Source organism: Mercenaria mercenaria, chromosome 12 (genome assembly GCF_021730395.1).
Source record: "Mercenaria mercenaria strain notata chromosome 12, MADL_Memer_1, whole genome shotgun sequence".
NCBI classification, from domain to species: Eukaryota; Metazoa; Mollusca; class Bivalvia; order Venerida; family Veneridae; genus Mercenaria; species Mercenaria mercenaria.
The window spans coordinates 37,673,828-37,693,416 of NC_069372.1; the positions used below are offsets into that span (position 1 = coordinate 37,673,828).

The 19,589-nt window shown below is 37.2% G+C and overlaps 1 protein-coding gene across 4 annotated transcripts in view; it reads right to left on the minus strand.

Annotated features, from left to right (window-relative positions):
* LOC123533811 (uncharacterized) overlaps nucleotides 1-5,866 on the minus strand; it is a 28,929-nt gene extending 23,063 nt beyond the window's left edge. For 2 of the 4 annotated variants that reach the window (XM_045315691.2, XM_045315689.2), the window contains exons 1-2: nucleotides 5,299-5,866; nucleotides 1,888-1,983 (exon numbers count right to left, since the gene is read on the minus strand). The gene's annotated coding sequence lies outside the window, so the exon portion shown is untranslated. Of the gene's footprint in view, nucleotides 1-1,887; nucleotides 2,134-5,298 lie in introns of those variants that run through there. The other 2 variants (XM_053519722.1, XM_045315688.2) reach the window with 1 other exon arrangement.
* Nucleotides 5,867-19,589: the final 13,723 nt, after the last annotated feature.

The window sequence follows — 19,589 nt, forward strand, 5'->3', positions numbered from 1 at the left end:
GCAAAATATCGTTTGCAAATATCGGACCGATGTCATTATGATGTTGGCCCGATACCGTCTGCCAACGTCGGGCCGACATCATTCCTATTTGCAGCCGAAATCGAAGCCGACATCGGGGCGTTATAGACAACGACATCGGTGCGATATCGGGCTGATATAGAATGCTGGCTGGGATCTTCCTTACACGTTATAACATTTTGTATAATTTCTTGATACCTTGTTAATTGTACTTTGCTGCTATGATATTTGATCAAACTACACAAATTCTATTTATCATCCTAGATAATCAAATTAAAGGCACCTTGACTGCATAACCAAAAAAAGTGTGAAGAAAGTAGGTATCAGGAAATTTATGCTATGTTCACTATGAATGATTTGAATCTTAAATACTGACAGACTAAATGTTTCTGAAACATATGAGAATTAGTTGTTTTTATTGAGTTTTACAATGAAAATCGAAAAGCGTTTGAAACGCTTTACTCTTGAAAAACTGCCTTAATAATAAATCTCTATGTTTAAGAGTTGTTAAATAAATAATCCTTCATGTTGGTAGTGGTAACAATAGTGGCTGTTTTATTGCTGCAGCAGTCCTGGTTCGATTCACGATGTGGTATCTTTTTGCTTTCTCCGTTTGGCATTTTTGAGATAGTTTAGAAACATAAACTCATATTCTAATCCCATTGTATGACCAAGAAAGATCATGCCAAAATCCACAGGTCAGAGCCTTTAAAATGATAATTTTGTGGGATGAAAAACTAAGATGACTTTGGTAAAAAATCTATCTTGTCAATTTCCTATTATGCTTTCAAGGTCAAAACTATTGATATAAAAAAGTTTTAGTCATGTTTTAATATTAATTCTAATCTTTTTTTATTTGGCTGATTGGGGTTGTTGATACATACACAGAATGGAAGGCACAAAGCGGTCATGTATCTTTACAAACAATATGTCATTGATAAGATAAGATTAATTAGTATAGTTGCCGTGGTGCTGACTTTATAATCAAGCTAATTGCTAGCAATCAGCCCTCAGTAAGAACCTAAGTTGTTAACACCTTGGTGTGAGAAGGAAAGTTTTGTTGTAGTATTTTTGCTTTCCCTGGGCATATTCCATGGACTGATTTGTTGAGAAAGCTATTGTTGGAAATAGAATGATATCTGCTACCCGTATATGCTTCAAAGTACTGGCAAAATATCTATAAATATGAGAAAAAAAAAAAGAAAACAATTTCATGACTGTTCGATGCATGACTTGTAATCTTGTATTGCAAGTGACATAGATAGCTTTTCTGTTGCACTTGTATAACATGGACAGGATTATGATTGTCAAACGCTGTTCACTCAACGATTTCACACCATAAACAGATTGCTTCCCTTGTGTAAAGAGGGCTTAGGGTAAGTCTCTACATTACAAATGACATTCTTCTTTAAAGGGGACAACTTTTGGGAATATTTTAAATATCCGCTGGTACGGGACAGTGTGGTGTGAGATGTATAGTTTGTAAAGATGTTGTTCGTTTACGAAGAATTTCTGTGATTTTGCGATATACTGCTTAAACTTAAACACATTCCCCAGATGTCCGATATAGATCACAGATCACTGTAGGTCCGATAGAGTGTGTCTGTCTATATAGGTCTCATGTCTTTAAAATATTTCTAAAATATTTATAAAAGTTCTAATCGTACAAATGAAAACTTAAAATGTAGATCTACTACCTTATTTGTCACTGAAACAAGTAAGCTCTTATTTACCTTAAACGAAGTAAGCGGACCGAAACAAAATGACCTTAAATTTTAAGTTAATATTTGATTTAACGTGTTTATCGAACAATTTAATACTACTGCCTTTAAGATATACAATATACTAGTTTTAGGTAAAACAACATACCTGTGGATGTACCGAACATCTATAATCCTTTACTCGACTCATATTTGTGAAGGAAGAGTCCCATTTTAGTCCGCATATCCTTGTTTACATCTAAATCTATAAATAGTAAAGTTAAGTATTTTCAAATGCACACGTCGTTTTCAACATATGATGTTTATTTTGTACAATTTATTTGACCTGTCAAAACATGGGCCCGGCTTTCATTATATTCTGTTCGAGCATATATAAGATTAACATGAAAGCCGGGAACATGTTTTGACAGGTCAATTTAATAATACAATATAAATAGAGAACGATAACGAAAACATTATCGGAAAAGTCGATTATGTCTTTATTGGTAAGTCATGGTTTATCAGGGTTTTCTTTATAGTCAATACGATTCAAAAGTAGCACAACTATTTTGTCACGGATAATGGTTTCACTACCCGATTCCCTTTTCTCAGTAGTAACATTTAACATGACTTTCTATATTGTTACAAATACCGTGCGAGAGTAGTACTTAAGTTTAACTGTTCAATTTACGGTTCGTTTTTGTAAACATCATGTTTGTAAACATTAAAGATATTCGTTTTGTAACCTAAACTCCGGGGTCCATATTTTACTGATTGCAGTGTAAGAAAAACGTGAGCTCGAGCTAAAACAAAACAAAATAAAAATTAGAAAGGTCATTTTGTAAGTATAGAAATTTTGGTTTGAAAACGTGTAAACACGTATGACCTAGTAATCAACTGTATAGACTCGTCTGTCAAGTAGGGAAATCAGCATGATTTGCTTTACTTTATTTAGGTTAGAACAAATATCTATTTTAACTAACCAGAATGGCGCACTTATTGCGCATCGACCTGACACACAGGCGAATTGGGGTTCAATATTCAGATATTACATACGATTTTTTACTTTTTACTAAAAATGAGGAATATTCCTGTTATGATTTTCATGTTATATTCCAATTGTGATTTTTCGTTATTATTTTCGTGGTACATTATCAAGTAGATTTCATGTCTAAGCAAATACCATTCATAATGCTTCATCAGCGATACCAGCAGATTCCTTGAGACAAAGCCCCAAGTTACAATGACAAGCGTAAATTTTTGAAGTCAAGCAGTAGAGTCGATTATCACTTATTTTATTTTCACGAGTTAACAACAATTGTTTGTGTACTGTATTAATTATTTCACAGCAAGCTTACAAATCGTAAGTTTTAACCACTAGACCACGCCGCTACTTACATCGTTATTGCGATATAAGATATTTGTCGTATAATGTGTCCACCTGATTCCCTATTTCATTGTTGTGGGTCGATCAGGTATTAGTAAATAAAGGCCACAGTTATTGCGTTTTGTCAGTAAATGGAATACGGTTTCATTATCAAAAGTAAAGAAAAACGTCACTGACCTCGACAATGAACTATCCAGTCGAACTTCGTTCGCTCTAATTCGATTGGACAGACAAAACAAAAAGCTGGCATGTTGGAAAATGATTCGATAGCTCAGTTTTTAAACACTCGTGATTCGGGTCTATGTAAAGTAGGTTCGAATCCCTATGGTGTTGAAGGAAATGCCCTAAAAAGATCATGTTTGCACTGTGCTGTCTGTTATGTTGCTTTTAAGGTAACTAGAAGGTTGGCACACTACAAAACACTGGTTTATGCATAGCTATTTTTTGTCTGGATAGATCTTGGTTGGCTTATTAATGCCTCTTTTAGTTACATTCAATCATTTCTTTTCACTCGGAAATAAGCATAGCCTATGTATACCTTTTGCACTATATTTAGCGTACTACTGCTCCCCTATTCAATGTGTAATTTCAAAAGTCTTAGTATCAGTGCAAAGTTTGTCTGCCCTGCTACAGTTTGATACCTTTCTATCATATTTCTGCCGATCACAAGGCACAGGAGAAGCCGATGTGTGTAAAGCTTTATACAAGCACGGATTGAATTTCACAAGAAAAACATAGGAGCCGATGGCTTCATATTGTCATGTCGTATTTTAATACCCAGGAGATCAAATTAGGTCGAATGTCGTTCTCTCAGTGTTTGTGAAACGGTGTTATTCAAAGGATGTGTGGTTAGATGCTTGTATGACAGCGGTCGGATGCTACGTATGACAGCGGTCAGATGTTAAGTATGACAGCGGCCTAACGCTACGTATAACAGCGGTCAGATGTTATGTATGACAGCGGCATAATTCTTCGTATGATAGTGGCCTGATGTTATGTAAGAGAGCGGCCTAATGCTACGTATCGGAGAGACCTGACGCAAAGTATGATAGCAGTCAGATGCTTAATATCACAGGACCTAAGGTTAAGTATCACATGGGGCTACGTATCAGAGTGGCCAAATGCTACGTACCAGAAGGGAATGATGCTGTTTATCACTGCGGCAAATGCTATTTACAGCAGCGGCCCAATTCAATGAATCATAGCAGACTAATGCTACGTACCGCAGAGGCCTGATGCTAAGTATGACAGCGGTCAGAAGGTACCTATGGCAGTGCCAAGGCAAAATGTAAATATTAATGTTGACCTTTAACCTGACTTTCAACACATGTGCAGTCCGAGGGTGCGAATTGACCTGGCACTCATTAATTTTCGCAACATTTTCGGGCGTTTTCGTTAATTTACGCAATATTTGTATCCTGAAAATATCTATATTACTAAAGTAACATATACAGTTAACCGATGACACGGTGGCGTAGAGATAAGCTGTCTGACTACCACGGGTTCGAAATCACTTATATCATTATGTTAAATTTAATGTATTGTAATGTTTTAGATACCTGTTTTTTTTACATTATTTTATATACTATCATATTTCATAAATTTTAATTGGTTTCTCTGGTAGTATTTGTTTTCTGAAACGGTGGTGACAGGTAATTTGTTGTTTTATCTCAGATACTTTTAAAACAATTCTATTCCACCGTTTTACAACGGGTAAACATGAATGCTGTTAATAAATGAACAATAAATATCACGATACGTTTGCTCAAATAAGTAGTAAGTCTGTATATAAAATTTGGGGACAAAAAAAAAAGATATGGTGAGACGTAGGACTCAAACCCACAACCCTGATATTGGAAGATAAACGCTTTGTCCGTACGGAAATATACGGAATATTCATGAGTGCCAGGTCAATACTTACGGACAATACCACTGAGAAAACTGGCTGTTTTTAACGTCAGCTGTTACGGTGTGACATTTAGATGTTTTAAACCTAATACAGTTGATGAGGATTTTATACATTTGGAGTAAATGTATATTTGAAATAAAATATTTTAGTGAAAGTTCTCCACTTTAGACCAGCACTGTAAATTTAGTAATTATACCGGTCGAAGAAACACAAATGACAGACATGGACGAATTGCGTTTAACTGTGAAATGTTCAATGTGAAATGTTTAATTTGATCTGCCTACCTTGTACCCTTCCTGCTTTGGGCTAATCAGTTTGAAATAATATTTTATCAGTTCAGCTGAGAATGGTATATATTCCGATCAGTAAATGTTTACTATTTTCGGTATTTGTCCTGTGTAGTTTTTAGATCCGACATTTTTCCAGCATTTTAATATACCTTGTACTCGGAATGATTATAACAAACACGGACTGCAATTCACACGTGAAAGTAAATTCAGCCATCTTGCTTTCCCTCTGAAAGCCCCTATGACTTCTACAGAGAAAGAATAGTCATGTCCGCATCAACAACTTTATTCGACTTTTTGAATATATCTTATTATAAACTAATCTCAATTTTCACTTGTTGAAAATTCTTCAGCAAACACTATATAAACTATCCATAGCATGCAATATATGTCACAGTATATGATCACTATTTCTGTTTTATCCTCTTTAACCGATGTTCCGCATTTTAGGGTTATTTACATGTCTCTAGGCCTATACACAATTTGTTACTTAAATTTGACTAAATAAAATTTTCACAGTATCTGGCTTTATTCACCCAATAATTTACCCTTGATTTAATAATCCAGTCCGCCAAACATAAATCGATTTCCGTGTAAACTTACATTTAGGTTTACCTTATATTGTACTGGATTATCATTATGTTCCTTTACCTCTAACTTGCATGGATACGTAGTCCAGAGGATAACGTCACTGTCGTAGTAACCGAAAGGTATCGAGTTCGAATCCAGTCGGCGGAACCCGCACTGCATTAAATAGTTATCTTGATTTTCTATTGCTTCACGGATTATGCGTACAGAATAAATTATGTAGAAAACGTTCGTCATTTCACTCCACATACAATGGCTAAAATGGCTACGAACACGTTTTTAATTGTAACCAGCCTTTGGAGAAAAACGAGAAAGCAATATCTATTCTAAAACACCATGGACTGAGGGTGAGACAGGCATATGTTGCATTAACACTTGTATACTTGATAATAAAAAAATGATTGATATTAAAAAAAAAACTAACAAGAAAAACATATAAAAACAACATTTTTCCAAATCAAGGAAAGCAAGTGTAACTGGTCTTTCAAACAAATTTATATATATATTTTTTTGCTACAAAAAATACATACAATATACCTCGGCTACCACTGGTTTCGAACTTACATCGCCTGCGTGACAAGTAGCCAACACATCCACCGGGCCATACCTTACTTAGAGTTTCTCATATGATAAGGACATATTTCTATCTATTATAAGTATACATGTGTTTGGGGATATACCGTGGTTATTTATAGTTTGTTGACAAAATGATGTCACTGTCAAAAATTGTCGGTGGATTAGTAGCCGTATAATTGGATACAAATTACAAGTCCTTTCTATATACTATACAAAATCAACAACAGACACTGTTGTGCGATTTGCGAGACACATTTATTTTGCGATGACATATTTAAACATACAAGCCGTAGATACATGTGAATTAATCAAACACAAAATGTATACGTTTAAACAAACGATCTTCGAATATGTTTTACATGATATTCATAAAAGATTTCCAAAACGTGGTCGACTCGCCCAGGAAAAACCAGTGTCTGGAAACCTGTGCCCTTTTATCACATGTCTTTTACCACTGAATGTTGGGCTTCATCCTTGAAAGATCTTTTATGAACAATATGTCAGATAACTATTAACTCTAGATAAGTTACGTTTCCTCATCATTGAGGTTACAAATTATTGTGTAAATAAAGTAAGTATTACAATAATGTTCCTCTGATCTTTAACATTGAATTTAAATTTAACGATGTCACCGCACAGAGTGAATTGCTAGAACTAATTTCTTACCGACAAAAATCTTATTTATATCTGATCTCGAATCACTCGAGCATTCAAAACAGGTTTTGAAAGATAATAACGCTAGGACAAAGGTACTCCGCTATACGATGTAACGCGGAGTACAAAAAGTCCTTTCTATATACTATACAAAATCAACAACAGACACTGTTGTGCGATTTGCGAGACACATTTATAGAAAATTACAAAGTATAGAGAAGCTGAAAAATTTAAATTCAATGTTCTTTATATGCAACTCTTGCAAGTCTTAAATAATCTTAAGTTCTTTACAATTTTAACATTTTTGTGACAGATAACCTTTTTACAAGAGAGTCTTTTACATAACCATCCTTTGCTACATCGGTCTTCCAACGACCGTGTCTCTTTAAACACCTGTCTGATACACCGGTGTTAGCTACAGACGTAGCGCCACTTGCCCTTAAAGAATGCGTACCAAGTTTAAGGCCCGGCGCAACACTTTTCAATTTATCAACAATACATTCTTTTGAGCTTGTGTAACTTAACTTTTTATTCTTTCCTATAAGAGACGCGACATGTTTTGATCTAAATGCAGGTTTAAACAAATATTCATCAGAGTTAATCGACAAATGTGCTGCAGACATATATCTTTGTAACATAGAATACGGACATGCAGAAGAACAACCTTTAGCAATAACTATTTCTGAAACATCTCTATAAACGTCTGTTTTGCTTTGCCTTATTTTCAAAACTAAATGGTCGGAATTGAATTGTACATCATTGCAATGCAAATTACTGACTTCGTTCATACGCAGAAAACCTACATAGGCTAACATAATCATTGACAAATCCCTCAAATCAATAATATCAACACTATCTTGATATGTTAAGCAAAGTGCTTGTAACATTTCTGAGCTTACAACGTCTTTCTTCTGTACTGGTCTGGAACTTATACGTTTCGCAGTTTCTAACAATTGTTTGACGATACTGTTTTCCGTCGGGTCCTGAAGATCGTTGATATTATGTACCCATTTTATTCCATAGTAAGCTGCAGACACGACATTGTCTGACTTGCCTTGATCAAGTAAACTGGTAAAGTACATTGCTACGCTGATAGGTAACGCCGGTTTAGATACTAGGCTGTTTATATCACAATAAGATTTAAACTGATCAAAAGAACTCTGATACTTTTTTACTGTATTGTCTGCCCTTGATTGTAAAAGATAACTCGCCATATTGTCCGTTACTGATCGTTGTAATTCTCCATGTATCCCTGCCTCGTCTAGTTTATGTTTGATTGTGGCCTTCAGACCAACACCTGTCAAAGAATTAATACTATTAAAATAGTGTCATATACAACGTAAGTTTCTAATTTCATGAAACAGTTGTTAACAAATATAATTTTACACTGAACATTTTAGTGCTAGCATATCAAACGGTAATGGATTTTTAGCAAAATAACCATTGTTCCCCGATCCTGATAAAACGACATTTGTCCGTTTCAAATTTTTTGTTTCCTTCACAAAATCTCTAAAATTTCCATCATTATTTGTCAAACATGGCCAAAACGGCGCACTCTTCCAAAATGGAACAATTAATGTACATGTAGCTTTTTCTACTACTAACTTGTTAATGCAAGCTGTAACCAGCCTTGGTGGTGGAACCAACCAGTTTATATCTTGCCCCCATGGCTGAACTAAGGCATCAATGGTTTCTGTGCCTGGAACCCACCAACGTGAATTAAACCTTGCACATTTTTTATTTAAATGTGACGCAAATCTATCTACATTATGTGGATCCCATTTATTTTCTAAATAAGTAAATACATTCTGACTAATGTACCAGTCATCACAGTCAAAACATCTACTCAGATAATCTGCTTTTTCATTATTTTCCCGGGGAATCCATTCCGGACACAACATAATGTTTTCTTTTTCGCAGAATTTATGTATACCTAAAGCGATACTATGAATTTGTGTTTTTCGACTACCGTTTAATAACACGGTTTTAACATTTTTGTTATCGGAATAAACCTTAACATAGGAATTTCGCAAAACATTTGCTTGCGAATGGAGTACTCTATTAACGGCCTCGGTTTCTCGCCATGTTGAACTTTGACTTTGTTCTAGAGTATCCCACTGCCCTATGACTTCCGTGTCGGTAACTTTTTGTTTTGATTTCAAAAAACAATTTTCATTTGCATTTAAACATGACACATGTTTACCTGTATTGTCCACTTCCGGGGACGTGTCTTTCACGTAACGGACTACGTTTTGAAAAGTTTTACTTACTGTTCTGTCTGCTTCCGGAGACATGCTACAAGTAATAATGCCCTCTTCCTGGGACATACGATTTAACATACTATCTGCTTTAGGAAACATTACACTTGCAATACTGTCCGCTTCCGGGGACAAACTACTGAACTCAACTCGCGCATCATGTGACCTATCACAAATCGAACTGTCCACTTCCGGGGACCTACTACTGGTCTCATCACCTGCCTCAGATGACAAAGTATTAATTAAGCTGTTGGTTCCTCTGAATGAATCAGACACTGAATTGTCCACTTCCGGGGACGCTTTGTAAACTAGTAAGTCCACCTCCGGGAACTCTTTGTTAGCTAAGAAGTCCACTTCCGGGGACGACATACATTCTATTGTTTTTTCCTTCTTTGAGAAATTTTCGTACTCTATTCTGCTCACTTCCGGGAGCTTCTGGGACTCTAATTTTACTATTCCCTGACTAACTGAACTACTTACTCTTACGTTATTCTCTACATACCCGCCGTAGCCAAATGCGCTGGCATCGACAAATATTCTATACAGACACACATGATTTTCGTTTAATTGTCTCCCTTTTCTGTTCAGTGTACTTACATTGCTTCTCAAGAACTGTAATTCATTCATGGCTAAATCTGTAACTTTAACAGGAGCATTCCAACTGGCTCTTGCATTGATACAATTGAATAATTCTCTTGTCATTAAACGAACTTTGTTGCCTATTACGCTTTGTAATGATATTATCTGTCCGACGACTCTGGCCAACACTTTTACTGGAACTATATTTCCTCTATCTCGACATACCTGATATATCACGGAATTTAATGTCATTTCTAATCTTTGTATTCTTTCATATGATATAAAAATCATATTCTGTGCCATATCTAGAACATGCCCAAGCCAAACTAATCTCAGTGTCGGTACCCAATTACACTTTTCGTCAGCAAGTAAAAAGCCAAAAGCAACCAACGTTTGCATGGTAAACTCGCTTGAGCGCAAAGCTTTTTCATAATCTGAATGACCACCGATCCCATCAAACCCCAAATTTGTTCTGTGCTCTGGAAAGATGTCTATATGGTGATATGCTCCTTTCAGATCGAAAGTAAATAGAAAAGAGTTTTTGTCAAATAATGTTTCTGCAACTTTTATGTCTTCAAACTTCACATTGAACTGGTGTAAAAAAGGATTAATGTATCTGCAATCTAAGACTAACCTTGGTTTTCCATTTCTATTGTAGGCTACGGTTAAAGGATTGACTACATAAGGAATACTATCAATTTCACTTACTATGCCTTTAAGCAGGAGATTTTCAATTTCTTGCTCAACATAACATGAATTTTCTCGAGCAGTTTTGTTGTTTTTTAAAACAACACTGTCTGGAACACTCATAAAAGGCAACTTTTAGCCTTTTTCTACTACATTTAATATAAATGTACTGTCTGAAGCCTCTCTCCATTTGGACAACTTTTGCTTCAGTCTACCTACCGGAGACGATTGCTCTGTACTACTTTTTACAGTAATGACGTCACTCTCTTTCACCACATTATCACTTTGTGAAAATGAGATATCTGGATCTTTAATCCGAAATAAATTTTCGTTTTGAAAATTATTGCTAATAAAACTACTTATCTTATTATTGGAACTGTTCGCAGAACATTCCGACGATCCTTTCCAGTGGCCTGGCTTCCCGCAGGCGAAGCACAATCCTGGTCTACGAGGCGCTTGTTGTGTAGCATTAGAAACTTGTACATTGCCGGCCGATGCTGTAGTTGGCTTCCGGTATGGCCATGATCTACTGCCACGAGATCTCTTAGCTTTCTCCGCCTTTAACTTTTTGTTCGCCCTCGTCTCAGCCTTGTAAATCCTTTTTTCATCATCGGAATTGCTGGCCAATGGGTTGGATTCATACTCGTTTACTACCCTCCACCCCAGTTCTGACGAGTCCGCTAAGCGTATGAGCTTTTGTCTATGAGATATCATTTCTTTCGCTTCAGCGATCTTTTGTCTGGACTCCTGCAATTTGTTTGATTGTATCAAATGATCTGCCTCATCTAGAGCGATGCTAACCTTGGAGTTGTATTTAAACTGCTCTTCATTTGACTTCCGTTTAAAAGTTTGTGTGCCTTTCAATATGCTTGAAATCTTATTCATTTGCTCAAAATTAGAATTTCCACTTATCTTTTCTAGCATTTTCTCCATATCTGTAAGCATTGAAGTTTTGTGTTCCTCTAAAGACGCCTTCATCCTGTCGTCTATCATAGCCTGGATTCTAGAATTTTCCATTCTCCACCGATCATCAAAACTGCTGCGGTCCGAGGTGTCCATTGTTCCGGCTTGTAACGATGTCACCGCACAGAGTGAATCGCTAGAACTAATTTCTTACCGACAAAAATCTTATTTATATCTGATCTCGAATCACTCGAGCATTCAAAACAGGTTTTGAAAGATAATAACGCTAGGACAAAGGTACTCCGCTATACGATGTAACGCGGAGTACAAAAAATATGTCGGTTTTTATTCAGCGAAGCGCAGCGTACTAGTTTACTACGGAAATGTAGCCTGGCCTTCTGTATATAACGATATCTTTTTTACACGTTAATGACCTTAAACTCTAATCAAAGTTATAAGTTAAATGAGGCTTAAATCAGGGTTTCGATAAGTTCTTGGTCCCTTATGCGAAGAAATAAAAACGTTGCATAGCAAATTAATTTTACATTTCTCTGTTTATATTTGAAAACTGATTTGAACTTGTTTACAGAAAAGGCCAAGTACAATACTATCTAGGTAATCAGGTATTTCTGAAGTTGTAATAAAATGGACACAAATACATGTGGTACAAAAACGTATTTCTAAATCTGTCATCTTCAATAGCTTACTTTATGCGAGGAACATCGAAACCTTTCTAGTGTTATATACGATGTTCCATATACGTACAAAAACTAGGTATTTTTATTGAGTTTTATTTTTTTCAAATACATATTAAGACTTTTCAAATTATTAAGGTCAAGTTATCCTTTGTTCGAAAGCAAACATCACTATGTGATAAACGAACCTGAAGTCTGACATTGTATTTATTTCTCTGACTTTTTTTAAATACCAGTAACAAAAGATTTTGATACGAGGTTATACAACCAAGTACAGCATAACTAAACAATAGAATAGAGATGTTCCGTAGGCTTGATTCGAGTCACTTCAAAATTCAGATGTCCTATCATCAACAGATTATAGAGAGATTGTAATGTAACGTTTATTGCGGTTGAAAATACTAATTATCATGAATCAATAATATCATTAGTAATAATGATATTAAAATGACAAACTGTCATGGAACAATTAGTAGGACTATTATCAAAAAGACAGGCTATATTGGATAATTTATTAGGAAAAGTATTAAAAAATACAATACAATACAATACAATGCAATGCAAAGCAAAACAATGCAATGCAATGCAATGCAAGACAAGACAAGACAATGCAATGCAATGCAATGCAATATGCAGTACAATACAATACAATACAATACAATAAAATACAATTATTTCAAATAGTCCCAAATAACTGACATCTATAGGAATGAAGTTTAGCATAATATAGAAAATAGTTTATTAGGAATCATATCAAAAAGGCAATCTTGTACACCAATTAGGAATAATATCAAAATGACAAACTGTCACGAATCAATTATTAGGAGTAATGTAAAAACGACAAACTGTCAAGGATCAATATTAAGAATAATATCAAAAAGAAAATACAATGAACAATTGTCATGAATATATCAAAAGACAAACTACCGTTGTTCATGTTTATAATTCATGGGGAAAAATATCAAAATGGATCAATTATTACGAATAATATCAAAAAGACAAACTGTCCTTGGATTAATATTTGGAATAATATCAAAAAGACAAAAAGACAAACTGTCATGGGTTAATATAAGGAATACTATAAAAATGTATACAACTCAGTATGTTATCTGACATTCTAACACGATCCGAGTCATTTTCCTATTAAACAAAGAAGGCAGAAAACAGTGAATTATTATACAACAAATCACTGTTCTGATGTCACAATTATTACGTCATGGCGTCAAACGGCATAGCGGCGCGCTAGAAAAGAAACCGATTGCAAACGGGCAAATATTTAATGAATGTCGTCAAGGATGTACTTAAAAATCCTTGGTAACGTGTTAGAATCGAAATAATATATCTCATTTAGTGATTTGCTCTTGAATAAATCATTGTTTGTCGTTCAGATGCGTATTATTATATCACTCGGGCTGCGCCCTCGTGATATAATTCCTTCGCATCTGATCTCCAAACAATGATTTATTCAACGACAAATCACTGGATGAGATACATTATTTCTTAAACATTCAATAAATTAGTTAATCGATAGCGTTTTAGACAAGGGATGCAAATACATAATTTAGTATCGTTTACTACGACTTTCACAAACTTATCATATGTTGATTATCTAACCAGTGAAGTTCATTTTTTTAATTTTTTTTTTATTGATTTGGTGCGCAGCAACATCTATCTCTACCAGGACAATTAAAAAAATTTAATGAATGGCCGTAAAACATCAAACAATATACTTTTAAACATAAAGTTGTGGTTTTTTCTGGTGATGAAACGTATATTAACATGCAACAAATTAACTTCAGGTACTTCTGAAATATATGTCACGGTGACATCGTTATTCTGGCCCGTTTCGATAAGAGTTTTTTCTAAAACAAGGAAAAATACCAAATCTTTCGAATACCATTGGTGCTTTTTTACCTTGCTGTCTGCGAAAGCGAATGCAAATGCATTTGCTACGGAACAGCTTGCAGCATATAAGCCAAATGTATGGTGTTCCGTTAGGGCCAGCGCCTGCTCCCTATGAATGCAAAACGCGAAGGTACTACGGTACAATGGACATAACACGACAGTACGATGGCGAAGCGCGACAGTACAATGGCGAGGCATGACAGTACGATGGTGACAGTCCGTCGTACTGTCGCGCTTCGGCATCGTACCGTCGCGCTTTACCATCGAAGTGTCCTACTTCACCATCGCACTGCCGCGCTTCATCATCGTAGTGTCACAAACGTATATACTGTCGCGCTTCGCCATCGCACTGTCGTGCATCACAATCGTAACGTTACCATCGTACTATCACGCTTTACCATCGTACTGTCGCGCTTCGCCATTGTTGTGTCACCATCGTAGGTTAGAGACCACCAATTGTTTTCCCATAGACTTACATTGTAACATTATGGCGTGTACGGCCTTCCATACATCGAAACATGTATATCTAATTACAAGTTTTTCAAGAACTATCCTAGTTCTACCAAAATATCGGACGAAAAACATATGAATAGTGATACTTTATTTAAGTAATTTTCGTGTGAATGAGATGACCCCCTGTTTACATCATTGACATGGCGGGAGAAATTCGTTTGATAAAACTTTTTTTCAATACACATAAAATGTAGCAAATTTTGTCAAAATGTATAATAAAATACTGTAAATGCAGTGAAAAACTATCAATTTTGAAAAAATAATCACTTCCTGGGTTTGTTTACATGACTGACCAATCAGAACGCACAGACGTTACCTTATTCCCAGGTATACACTTACCTCATTCCCAGTAAGTTCCCTGTACTTTTTTGAATTGGTGGTCTCTGACCTATAGATGAATGTTTCGTATCACATTTTCCAATTTTACAGTGATATTGTGAAACATGATCCTATACCAGATGTCTTACAAAGTTTCATCAAGAAATGTTCAGTTTTAAGAAAGATATGGACAGTTTAGTGAGGTCACCCCCTGTCGATTTATATGCCCAGACTCGGTCCCTGTCGTCGTCAAATTGCAATTTTTCGTAAAAATTTCACTTATCTGCATTTGATTCGACTTGGAAGCTGAAATACGATTCATTCCGTAAAAAATAGAAATAAGGTCTAATAATTTTGATAATTCTCTAACATTACAGAGACAAAAAATGATCCTTTTTCGCCCAAAAGCTCAGATAAAAATGGGCACACCTGTTAAAAAAAAGAGGCCAAAATTTTACAAAAATCAAATTTCACGCTTATTTTTGCACGAAAACGTCTTTCTACATCATTTACAACAGATTTGTGGCCATTTACATTACCTGTGATGGCTTCCGACGAAAGTCATGTTTTAGCTCTATTATAGGTTAGAGACCACCAATTGTTTTCCCATAGACTTACATTGTAACATTATGGCGTGTACGGCCTTCCATACATCGAAACATGTATATCTAATTACAAGTTTTTCAAGAACTATCCTAGTTCTACCAAAATATCGGACGAAAAACATATGAATAGTGATACTTTATTTAAGTAATTTTCGTGTGAATGAGATGACCCCCTGTTTACATCATTGACATGGCGGGAGAAATTCGTTTGATAAAACTTTTTTTCAATACACATAAAATGTAGCAAATTTTGTCAAAATGTATAATAAAATACTGTAAATGCAGTGAAAAACTATCAATTTTGAAAAAATAATCACTTCCTGGGTTTGTTTACATGACTGACCAATCAGAACGCACAGACGTTACCTTATTCCCAGGTATACACTTACCTCATTCCCAGTAAGTTCCCTGTACTTTTTTGAATTGGTGGTCTCTGACCCGTACTGTCGCGCATCACCAACTTAGCGTCACCATCGTACTGTCGCGCTTCGCCATCGTACTGTCGCGCTTAACCATCGTACTGTCATGCCTCGCCATCGCACTGTAGCGCTTCATCATTGTTATATCACCATCGTACTGTCGCGCTTCACCATCGAAGTGTCGTGCTTCGCCATCGCACTGTCGCGCTTCATCATCGCACTGTCGCGCTTCACCATTGCTTTGTCACCGTCGTACTGTCGCGCTTCACCATCGAAGTATCAAGCTTCGCCGTCGCACTGTTGCGCTTCATGATCGTAGTGTTACCATCGTACTGTGGCGCTTCACCATCGAAGTGTCACGCTTCACCATCAGAGTGTCGTGCTTCGCCATCGTACTGTCGCGCTTCGCCATCGTACTGTCGCGCTTTACCATCGTACTGTCACGCTTCGCCATCGCACTGTAGCGCTTCACCATTGTTATATCACCATCGTACTGTCGCGCTTCACCATCGAAGTATCATGCTTCACCGTCGTACTGTTGCGCTTCATCATCGTAGTGTTACCATCGTACTGTTGCGCTTCACCATCGAAGTGTCGCGCTTCACCATCAGAGTGTCGTGCTTCGCCATCGCACTGTTGCGCTTCATCATCGTAGTGTTTCTATTGTCACAGGGACAATATGCATGTGTCCGAGTCTTTGTTTTTGTGTATCCTGTATCTGTATATCATGTGTTATCTGTATGTCATGTGTTCCTTCAATCAGTCCATTTCGTCTCCTTTTTACATCTATTCACTTTTAATTTTCATGTCAACATCCCCTAACTAAGGTGACGGGACTCATTCATACTTTTTTGATTACCATTTGGCACGATATTCACGCTTTTGTATGCGCCTGGGTATTATAGAAGTTATGGCGAGAGCCGTGTTTTTGTCAATTCATTAGTGCCTGGGTAAATATTGTTGTCAAGATTTCAGTTAATCATTATATTTGTATGCGTATACAAATGTATTTTTGTGTTGAGTGTTAACGTATTATTTTGATTGCACTGATATTATAAAAGTTATGGCGAGAGCCGTGTTTTTGTCATCTCTCTAACAATTTATTAGTGCCTTGGTATATTTAGCAGGCTCAAGACCCTATTCTCCCTATCCCTAAATGCTGAACTCACGAGTATCCGTGACACTATCGTACTGTCGCGCTTCGCCATTGCATTGTCGCGCATCATCATCGTAGCGTCACCATCGTACTGTCGAGCTTCACCATCGTACTATCGCGCTTCGCCATCACACTGTCGCGCTTCACCGTTGTAGTGTCACCATCGTACTGTCCCGCTTCGCCATCTTGCTGTCGCGCTTCACTATCGAAGTGTCGTGCTTCGCCATCGCACCGTCGCGCTTCATCATCGTAGTGTCACTATCGTACTCTCGCGCTTCACCATCGTACTGTCGCACTTCACCATCGTACTGTCTCGCTCCGCCATCGCACTGTCGCGCTTCACCATTGTTGTGTCACAGTCGTACTGTCGCGCTTCACCATCGAAGTGTCGTGCTTCGCCATCGCACTGTTGCGCTTCATCATCGTAGTGTTACTATCGTACTGTCGCGCTTCGCCATTGCATTGACACGCATCACCATCATAGTGTCGCGCTTCATCATCGTACTGTTGCGTATCGCCACTGCATTATCGTTTCACCATTAGTGTCACCATCGTACTGTCGAGCTTCGCCATCCCGCTGTCGCGCAACACCATTGTACTGTCGCGCTTCGTCATTGTACTGTCGCGCAACACCATCGTAGCGTCACCATTGTACTGTCGCGCTTCGCCATAGCACTGTCGCGCTTCATCATCGCACTGTTGCGCTTCGCATTCGCACTGTCGCGCTTCACTATTAATTTGTCGCCATCTACTGTCGCGTTTCACAATTGAAGTGTCGTGCTTTGCCATCGCACTGTCGTGCTTCATCATCGTAGTGTCACTATCGTACTGTCGCGCTTCACCAGCATAGCATCACCATCGCATCACCATCGTATTGTCGCGCTTCGCCATCGTACTGTCGCGCTCAACCATCGAAGTGTCGAGCTTCGCCATCGCACTGTCGAGCTTCACCACTGTAGTGTCACCATCGTTCTGTCGAGCTTCGCCATCGCACTGTCGCGCTTCATCATCATAGTGTACCATCGTACTGTCCCGCTTCGCCATCGAACTGTCACGCATCTCCATCATAGCGTCACCATCGTACTGTCGCAATTCGCCATCGTACTGTCGCGATTCGCCATCGCACTGTCACGCTTCACCATTGTAGTGTCACAATGATACTGTCGCGCTTCGCAATATTCTTACTGTTGTACTTCACCATCGAAGTGCCGTGCTTTGCCATCGTACTGTCACGCATCATTATCGTAGTGTCACCATCGTACTGTCGCGCATCACCATCGTAGCGTCACCATCGCACTGTCGCGCTTCGCATTCGTACTGTCTCGCTTCACCGCGGTACCGTCGCGCGTCACCATTGTAGTGTCACCATCGTACTGTCGAGCTTCTCCATCGTACTGTCGCGCTTCACCATCTTTTCTTTGTTTTAAATTACATAAAGACGGACTTTAAAGCGACATGCCTCCAGATCGTTCGACAAAAAAAAAATGTTTCAGATATCTTGATATAAATGCTGTATTTTTTAAGGCTTTCAAACTTAATTACTGACAAACTTTATGTTACGGAACACATATGAGAATTTGCTGTTTTTACTACTGTTAACGATGAAACTCGAAAAGCGTTTGTTATGCTTTTACTCCAGGTAAACTGCCTTGATTACAAATATCTATATTTTAAAGTCATCATTCACTACTTCAGCTATAGCACTATTGGCTACGACGACGGGAAAATGTCTTTATTGCCGCGGCGGTCCGGGGTTCGATTCCCGACGCGGTCATCTTTTTTTTCTTGATTTGGAATTTTTAAAATATTTTAGAAACAAAAGTTCATATTCTAATGTTCAAAATATGACCAAACGTCAATTTGAAAGAATTTTTTTAGCCAAATCTGTGGGTCAGTGCCTTTAAACTATATTGTATAGTATTGGGAACTCTGTCATGGTTGCCACTTACCTCGAAAAGTCAGGAAAATGTGTTTTTCTTTTGTTTCAAGGTCAGTGAATAGTCAGGGAAATGTTTTTTTCAAGGTCAGTGAATAGTCAGGGAAAAATGAAATTCTAGAAAAGTCAGGGAAAAGTCAGAGAAAAATAAAATTTTGGGTCGATGTTTAAAATATTCAATGGCTATGGCAGTCTTCAAGCAGTAATTATCAATATTTCCAATCACATTTTGGATGTAATCGTGTATAAATGTAATTTAAATGTGTTTAAATCAATTTCGTTTTTATGCTAACTTTGGAATTTTGAAGACTGAAAGGCGTTGCAACTCTTGCCTCCAGAGCATGAATATTAAAGGGTGGATTGAACGACTGTAGCGAAGCCGAAGGCCAAAAAAATAGGGCGTTATTGGTCACTGAAAAGTATGGTTTAGTCAGTGAAAAGTCAGGGAATTTCATTTTCTCAACAAAGTGGTAACCCTGTCTGTCCAATGATCAAA